The sequence below is a fragment of the Aulonocara stuartgranti genome (genome assembly GCF_965226115.1).
Source record: "Aulonocara stuartgranti genome assembly, chromosome: 16".
NCBI lineage: Eukaryota > Metazoa > Chordata > Actinopteri > Cichliformes > Cichlidae > Aulonocara > Aulonocara stuartgranti.
Window position 1 is genome coordinate 355,913 of NC_138952.1, and position 9,636 is coordinate 365,548.

Here is a 9,636-nt window from a genome sequence, read left to right on the forward strand (position 1 = left end):
TCCCGAGGTGCCGCCTGTAATTCGATAATGAATATTTAGAGGCGGGGATGTGGGTCAGAGAGCCGGCAGCTCTGCAGGTGATTACATCCACTTCATCACATCACTTTAGATAATTAGCAGAGGAGCGCGGCGCTGCAGGGGGATAATTAGAGCGACCTGCCTGCCGCCCCAACATCAGAGGAGGATGAGAGCGTTTACTAACAGAGTGGGAGGTTAATGAACATAATACAGCTTCCTGGCAGAGGAGCGTTTGTTTGAAGCTGCTCGCCCTCGCCACAGCCTTCTGATGGTGCACATTTACTGTGGTTATAGCTGCAGCTAGATGGAGATGATGATGATGACGATGACAACTATGATTCGTGTGTGGTGGGTATCACAGGGACGTGGACACACCTGTCTGCCTCACAGATCGCACACACCTGTGACTTCAGTGTCGCTCCACCCTCACCGTGTCAGCTGTTTCCTCTCAGTGAAAATCATCAGCACGGGTTCCTGTGATCTGTGTGTGGTGTTTACAGGTGTGGTGTGCAGGCCAATCACAGAGCAGCAGGTAGATGGATCTGTGACAGACATCAGTTCAGCTTGTGTGTAAAACAGGTGAAACGTGTTGCACAGGTGTGTTCAGGAGCCAGCAGGAAGTGACCTGTCAGCTGATTAGCAGCTGGAGGAAGCTGCTGCCCACCTGTCAGGTTAAACTGATCTGTGATCAGCTCCAGTCTGAGCTGGAGAGCCAGATGTTTGGTGTCAGAGTAATCAAGTAATCTGATTTCTTTCCTCGTTACTCTGTGAGCTGCTGCTGATAGTTCAGCTCAGTAGTTGCAGGTATACCTGTAGCTGAGATGTCTCCACCCGCTCCTCTCCTGCTGTGTGTGAGTTGGAGGTCTGCGCGCGCTTGTTTCCTTTCAGTCTTTAAAACGGCGTCCTCGTTAGCGAGCCGTGTTTTGATGTTTGATGATGTTTAATGAAGGCCGGACTCCCCAGCCAGGATCCGTCTAACGTCTGAATCTCCACTGGCAGTTTGTTTACCTCATGATAATGCTTGACTGGTGGGGGTGGGGGTTGTAATAGGATCCATTACCACGGAAACAAACAGGAAGACCGTGCAGCTCAGGTCACCTGACCACAAGTATGTGGACGCCTGGCTGTGATGTTACTGTGCAGCGCCGGGCGTGTTCTCCATCAGCAGCGGCGGCGTGTTTGTGTTTCTGTGTTTGGGGAGCGCTAATAGCCCGCTGTCATCACAGAGCATAAATCACTGCTGTCAGTGGCGACATGACTAATGCTCCCCCGTCCTCCCAGGACACGCACTTCCTGCCCTGCAATGATGATGGTTTTACTTAGTGAAGCTCAGGATTGAAGTGTGAGGTCACTGCTCTGGATTCACTGCCTCTGCAAACATCATCAGACCCCGATCTCTGACTTCCTGTCAGGGAGGAGGGGTCTGCGCTTCCTGCTCTCACAGGAAGTGCACCTGTGATGAGTTCACCTTCACTCCTGAGCTGCTAACGTCACAGTTTCACGAAACATAGGAGGACTGTGGGAGGGAACAGTTTCCACTCTCTGAGGCGAGTGTGTCTGCATCCACACCCTGGAGTGCTACACACCGAGCACAGAGGCAAGCTGAAGACCGAGCTCCACGTGCCACCGTGTCCTCAGACTCAGTCTGAGGCGACGCTCTCTGAGCTGGGACACCGCTGATGGAGCGCGATGCTACATGATGGAGCCGCACACGTCCTGCTTCAAACAGGTGAGTTCAGGTAAGACTCAGAGCTGTTACTGAGGTCAGTGTTAGAGCAGAGAGGACATCGTTTCCTCTGCCTGACTCGGGGTGACGGAGGATGAATAAGTTGTTAACAGACCTGTGAGCACTTATTAAAAACAGCAGAGAAGCAAACAAAGCAACTGGTATACATGTCAAACAACTCACAATCTAGTGAGTCCAATCCACAAGATCAAATCCAAAGATCGCTAGGAGGAGCTGATAACAATCATGCAAAAACAGTTATGGGCAACAGCTCAGAATGAAAGCAGTTAGAAAAACTCCCTTTTAACAGGAAGAAACCTCCAGCAGAACCAGGCTCAGGGAGGGGCGGGGCCATCTGCTGTGATTGGTTGGGGTGAGAGAAGGAAGACAGGATAAAGACATGCTGTGGAAGAGAGACAGAGGTTAATAACAGATATGATTCAATGCAGAGAGGTCTGTTAACACATAGTGAGTGAGAAAGGTGACTGGAAAGGAAACACTCAATGCATCATGGGAATCCCCTGGCAGCCTCTGATAAACCTCAGGTAAACCTCTGCCTGCATTTGTGAGTAGGGTCTCTACTGTTGTTTACTGGGTGCAGCTGGATTGGGAGAGGGTCGCCATGAGCCAGGGCCGCTTCTGGGACCATTGTTCTGGCTCCTATTTGTTATTTTACAGGACACCGACGCAAGGGGAGCTGTGGCGGTGGTCGCATCATGGATTCGGGTGCAGAACGCAAGCCGGGCTGGGAAGTGATGGGCCAGCGGAAGGACAAGAAGATGGGAGGCTCTTTCTTGTCTGCTGAAGACGGGGCTGGCGTGGACTCTGCTCTAAAGGAGGAATTCCTGGCCTGCTGATGGACCCATAATGAACATGTGGCATAATTATAGCAGGGGGGGTTTTAGTGAATGTAGAAAATGGTAGTTTTACGGGTTTTAGAATTGTTTTTAGTAGAGAGACAACATTTTATTACGTACATTTTAAGGGTGTTTTATTTGTGCTCCCTGGCCCAGTAATAAACTGTTTCTGATCAGACTTGCTCCCTCTCTGTGCCCGTGGTATCTGACTCGCTTGCTCCCCCTTGTATTTTAAAGAATCTTTCTTTTTAGCGTGACATTCTGGCGCGACCGCTTTAGTGTCCGCCGCGCGTTACAGTTAAACTAAAATACTCTTTGAGAGTTAATATATAAACTCTTAACACCAAGTGTTAAATTATCAACTCCAGACAGATTTGGTGTTTAACACTAAATCAGAGTTAACGTACCAACTCTCCAAAAAGAGTTAAATTAACACTCTCTGGTGTGGACCCATATAGACACTTTAATAGTGTTGAAATCAAATCCGACAGTGTTAATTTGGACATGCTGGATTTGCTGTGTATAAGGTCATTAAGATAAGATGGGGCCTGATTATTTAAGACCTTGTATGTGAGGAGCAGGATTTTGAATTCTGGATTTAACAGGAAGCCAAAACAGGAGAAATCTGCTCTCTCTTTCTAGTCCCTGTCAGGACTCTTGCTGCAGCATTTTGGATCAGCTGAAGGCTTTTCAGGGAGTTTTTAGGACTTCCTGATAATAATGAATTACAGTCGTCCAGCCTGGAAGTAATAAATGCATGAACTAGTTTTTCAGCGTCACTCTGAGACAGGATATTTCTCATTTTAGAGATGTTGCGCAAATGGAAGAAAGCAGTCTTACATATTTGTTTAATATGTGCATTGAAGGACATGTCCTGGTAGAACGTCACTGGATGGACTCTCCATTTACATGTACAAACTGGAGTCTATTAGATAGATATGATACAAACCACTGCAGCACAGTACCTGTAATACCTACAGCATGTTCTAATCGCTCTAATAGGATATTATGGTCGACAGTATCGAACGCTGCACTGAGGTCTAGCAGGACAAGCACAGAGATGAGTCCACTGTCAGAGGCCATAAGAAGATCATTTGTAACCTTCACTAAAGCTGTTTCTGTGCTGTGATGAGCTCTGAAACCTGACTGAAACTCTTCAAATAAACCTCTGCAGATGATCTGTTAGCTGTTTGACAACTACTCTTTCAAGGATGTTTGATATAAAGGAAGGTTGGAGATTGGCCTATAATTAGCTAAGACTGCTGGGTCTAGAGATGCTTTTTGAGTAAAGGTTTAACTACAGCTAGCTTGAAGGCCTGTGGTACATAGCCGATTATTAGAGATAGGTTGATCATATTTAAGATCGAAGCATTAATTAATGGCAGGACTTCTTTGAGCAGTTTTGTAGGAATGGGGTCTAAAAGACACGTTGATGGTTTGGAGGAAGTAATTATTGAAGTTAACTCAGAAAGATCAATTAGAGAAAAAGAGTCTAACTTAACATCAATGGTACTAAGAGTAGCTGTAGATAATATTACATCTGTGGGATGATTATTGGTCATTTTTTCTCTAATGATAAAAATTTTATGAATGAAGAAGTTCATGAAGTCATTACTAGTTAACATTAAAGGGATGGTTGGCTCAACAGAGCTTTTTGTCAGCCTGGCTACAGAGCTGAAGAGAAATCTAAAGAGAAACACAGTGAAGCAGTCACCTTCATCACGCTGTCTCACCCCAGCGGGTCACATGATCTCATCACAGGTAAACTGGGTTTTCTTCAGAGAACTGTGACGTTCTCCAGAGTCAGAGGGAGAACCCAGGAGAGGTTCTCCTCTCACGGAGGAGGAGTTTCTGACAGGTCCGCACGCCAGCTCGTTCCTCCGTTCCACTTCAGACTTCCTGTCGGGTTAGTGAGCGGGCGCCAGCGGGCCCGTGTGTCACATCTTTGATCCTGGGCAGCGCTGATCCGAACATCTGTTCTCGGTCTGGATTAAAGACACTCGCGAAAATTTGGGCGCCTGCGAGGACGAATGAAAGAGTTTCTGCAGTGGGATTAATAGCTGATCTGATCTGCCGGGTCATTATCCCACCTTCAAGGAAAGGAAAGGAGAAGAAGGCCCTCTGTGTACAGGGTGGAGGATGATCACGCTGCAGTGGCGGGCAGGGATGATAATGAGGTGGCGGAGAGAGCGCGAGCAGCAGGCAGATCCTCCCTGCAGCCTTCCTCCGAGGCACCATCGAGGATCTTTGGACTGATTGAGAAACCTGGCACGATGAAGCAAACAGACAAACACGCCGGCCGTGTCACAGCCGGGGGGATGTTCCAATTCAGGGGAGGGGAGGGCGGGAGAGGAGGGGCTCATAAATCTGAGATGAGTTGGCCTCCTGTGCAGGCTGGTGAGTATGGAGCAGAGCTGATGGAGGGATGGAGGACCAGGACTCCAGGGACGGAGGTTTAGCCAGATGGCCCTGTAGCTCGTCCCGGACAGCAGAGCGGACGGGACCTCTCGCTGAGGTCTCTTCCTGTGGCTTCGTGCGGGACCCGCTGACTGCTGACCTCGGTGCAGCAGAGAGCTCGACCTGTCCGTCCCAGAGAGCAGCGAGCGTGACCCCCGTCAATCTGCCGGACAGCTGACAGCAGCCCTGACTCAGGGATTAGATGGATCCCAGGGCTCGCATGTTTGTGTCGTTGTCCTCCAACAGGAAGCTGCGGTTTGGCACAACGAGGAGAGCGGGCATAAAAGCTCGGAGCGAGTGGCGCATTTTACCCTTAAATCAGGACCGCCCCTCGGAAACACGCTTTGATTCTTCACAGATTAACCGACAGGTTTGTTTGGGATCAGGTCCGATACCTTTGACCTCTGCTGCTCGGCTGAGGCTTCATTTACTCCCCAAAACATCAAGCACCTTTCATAGGAGGAAGCTCAGTAACATCCAATCAGAAAGCTAGAGTTTCTCTTGGTCATGACCTCACAGCCATATTATTGGTCACATGACACCATTAAAATGCTACAAACATGGTGCAGAGGTCCAGCCCGCAGCGTACAGATGCTGCTGTGACTGTGAGCGTAAATCTGACCGAAGCCTTACTGCAGGTTAAACAGGTGAGTTATAGCGACAACCCCCCTCCCCTCCTTCGTTCAGGTGTTATGAAGCAGGAAATGAGACCCTGTAAAGAGACCAAACAGTTTGTGTGTCAGGCTGTAAACATGTTTGTGTCAACATGGGAGACTGTGGGGACTGACTCCCCGCTGCCTCTGCTGGATGTTAGAGGAACTGCAGGTTTGTTCTCAGCCTCGTGGATGTAACACGGCTGAGAAACTGATTCAGGTTACACACACAGAATTGACAGAAACTGGCCCCGCCCATTTCCCCACCAGCTTCGTGCTTCTGCTCTGACTCACAGGAAACGGTTTTCATGCCGCTGCTCTCTGCGCTCGGTCAGATTCTCGGACTGATCTCTGGTTTTTGTTCGCCTGTAACGTCTCTGCTGTCGTTGAGTCATCCTGAAAATGACCCCCGAGGTCACTCTGTTCGCTCTGGCCTCTCAGCAGGTTGCATTCTGGGATTGTTTGTAACTGCAGCTGTTTCCCAGCATCAGCAGATGTTCACCTCCTCACATTTACACTCATCCAGGTGAAGGTGAGAGTGCTCAGGACAGGAGTCAGCACAGGTGTGTCTGTGCACCTGTGCTGACTCCTGTCCTGAGCCCGAGCGTGGAAACGTGAAGCAGCGCGTCTCCTCCCCCAGAGCACACCCGAGCGAGCGAGCGAGCGGAGGATGAGAGAGAGCGAGGACGTGACCCAGCCTCAAACTGTCGCTCTGCAGTAATGAAGTGTTGGACACTCCAGGGGCTCAGAGAGAGCTTTGATTAAGTCCTCCGAGCTTCATTAAAAACCATGAAAGCTCATTTTAGAGACAGACCTCCCCTCCCTCCCCCACCCTCCCCCTCATCACTCTCTGTTTGCGCCTGCATCAGCACGCCAGGCAGCACCGCTTTAAGGACACGCGCCAGCACTTTCACCACAAACAGCACAGACCCAGGCCCGGCAGCTCAGACAGGTCCGGCGTGTGGTTTCACCCTTTCACACTGACGTGAATCAGATGACCCGGACTTCTGAAGGAGAGCGACCACAGCGACGCCTTCCTCACACGCTGACCTGTCCTTCCTCAGGTGGAAATGAGGCCACCAGACGTTTGTTCAAACACTGTCTGTGTGCCGGCAAAAAACAGCTTCCCCTCATGTCTCTGACTCTGGGGGTGTGGAGGAGGGTGGAGGAGGGGGCTGATCTGCAGTCGTGGTCGGGATCAAAGTCGGAGTTAATTTTCCCGTTTGGGAAATGCGAAAAAGAGAAATCGTTTCATTTCAAATGGAAGCGTCAGAGCGTTAATGCTGACGGACAGCAGCAGTCTGTGACACGTCTGTGAGGTCATCGATGACATCACCGACAGTCACTGGCCTCCATTTTGTGAGCACGAACACTCGGTGACGTCCTGTCGAAACCTTTTGAACCTCCAGCAGGTCACAGGTGACGCACCAGGTGATGCATTAACGTGCTTCACCTGGTAGAAGCAGACAGAAAGACTTCACCTGAACCTGAACTGAATATTTTTATGGTGTGGATCAAAAGCACGCGACACCAGCCCGTGTCGAGTCTCCTGCTGGACGCTGAGCTTCCTGAGGGTCACCTGAGCAGCTTCTCACTGCTCGCCACGTATTTGTCGTGAACTCGACACTTGAACCTGAACCTCTGGCCCAGCAGGCGTGTGACAGGAGAAGAGCGGCAGTGTCCCGGCGCTCGCTGCCACACTGCTCTGTGAGGACCAGCCTGCTCCCTCACTGTCCATCAGTCCGAGGACAGCTCCGCAGCGCCCCCTGCTGCGCAGCACCTTTTAAAGCTTCATTAAGTGAATCCGATGCTTCCAGTTACAGCTCGATGTAAATTGAATCATCCAGCATCATCAAACCCACAGAACGCTGTTGTTGCTCTAGTCTGATGATGGCGAACATGACAAATGGAGGAGACGTTTCAGGGCCTGATGATAATCCAGCTGTAATCCAGATTACTGTACAGGTTCATTCTTCGTGCCATGTTTGTGTTTGGAACGTCACAATTTCTTGAATATTTAAAAAACATTTGATTAAATGTAATGAAAAACAAAATAAAATCTTCAAATGTCACTGCGAGAATTCACTAATGAACAGTGTTGGGGAGTAACGGAGTACACGTGCCGCGGTTACGTATATACAATACAATGCAAAATATGAGAAACCGTATACCGTTACAGTTACCGTTTAAAAAGGAGATATTCAGAATACAGTTACTTTGCTGAAATAAATGGATTACACGGCAGTATTTTCCGGTTTCATATGTCCGCTATGCTCTCTCTATTTTTGGTTTCCACGCGGATGGAAACCCAAACAAAACCCGCATTAAGAGGCTCTAATGTCTGTGTCTCAATCTCGCGGCCCGTGTCACCTCTACTTGCGGCCCACATAATGATTCAAAGAAATATTTTAAAAAAATTATCATTCCAAAATCATTTAATATGAAGGCAACAGGCAGCGTGTTACAGGCATCGCCCTAAAGCAGGGGTCGGCAACCTTATGGTCCTTATGGTGCGGCTCCGCGGTTCGGAAAATAAATTAGTAATAAACAAGTATTTAGCTGAAGTGTATTTTATTTATGTTAGTTCTTTTTTTAACTTGTAGTTCTACATTGGAAGACTATTGTGATATTGAAATATAAAAAGAAAATATTTTATTATTTTTTCATCGCTCAAAATAAGCGTCACATTCACGGTGTACCCGCCGACACGCCGTGCATTTATCGAGACTTTCAACCCCGGGTAGGCCAGTTATAGATCTTCGGATCCACATTATGTCAGCAGCTGTTCTCCACCGTGAACTGTGTTAAAAACAAACACCGCTCACGCCTCACAGACGACAGCTTACAGTCCTGCTGTTCAGAGGTTCAGGAGCAGAAGTCCCATTGTAAACATATCACGGCAGACCCGAGGATGTTTGCATGAACACGCTTTTCAGCATCTCAGATCAACAGTGGATCATATATCGAGTGCGGGAGAGAGTATGAGCGTGCAGTGTTTAAAGCGTGGAAGTACTGACCTTACTTTGAGTTTGATTCCATAAAAAGTGACAAAAACATTAGTGTCCGCTGTGCGTGGGAAGGAAACTTCTTTTTACAGCGAAAAAAACCCCTAAACTTCCAACAAGCACGGAGTAGCTACGACGTAATGGGAAACTCACAGAGAAACTCGCGGATTCTTCCACTGACCGCGGCACACCTGCACCAGGGTAAACCTCCGCCTACCCCACTCCTGCTTTACAGGTGAAAATAGAGCAACAGGACCGCTGAGTCTGTGACTTTATTTATTTTCTGCTGTGTTTTACTTGCATCTATTTCAAAGACTGAGTGTAAACACAAAAAATATTTTATTTTATGTGCTGGAATGTGCAGAAAATAGGTTTAAATGTTAAACTAATTTCTTCCAGTCAGAGAATGTTGCAGATAATTTTAATTTTTACATTTTAAAGATTAAAACTGATAAAACAAGTTTTAAAAAGGGACTTTTCCATTTGATTACATTTTGTATGATGGATTATGCAGAAAAAGTAGAACATGTACTGTACCAGTGTACCTGCACGTGTGATGTGACAATAAAAGTGATTTGATTTGCTGCTCTTTGCTTCAGCTGTTTCATCAGCCCTGCTCTGCCCTCTGCTGGACGCTCAGCAACAGTGCAGCTCAGCTGATAAACACGTCTCTATGAATTATGTTCAGTTAATATATCTGAAGGTTATATGTCATTTTAAATAAAAACAACAAAATGTGGATCCACACTGACAGTCCGGATTTTTATATAATCCCTCATATACAATAAATCAGTTAATAATTAAAGTATTTATAATTTAATTTTTGTTTTTGTTTTTTTCCTTTTCTGAAAGTAAAATAATTTTTAATTCATTTGGACCTTTTGTTTCCTGTCAGCGTGTTATTTTCAAACTAATCATCT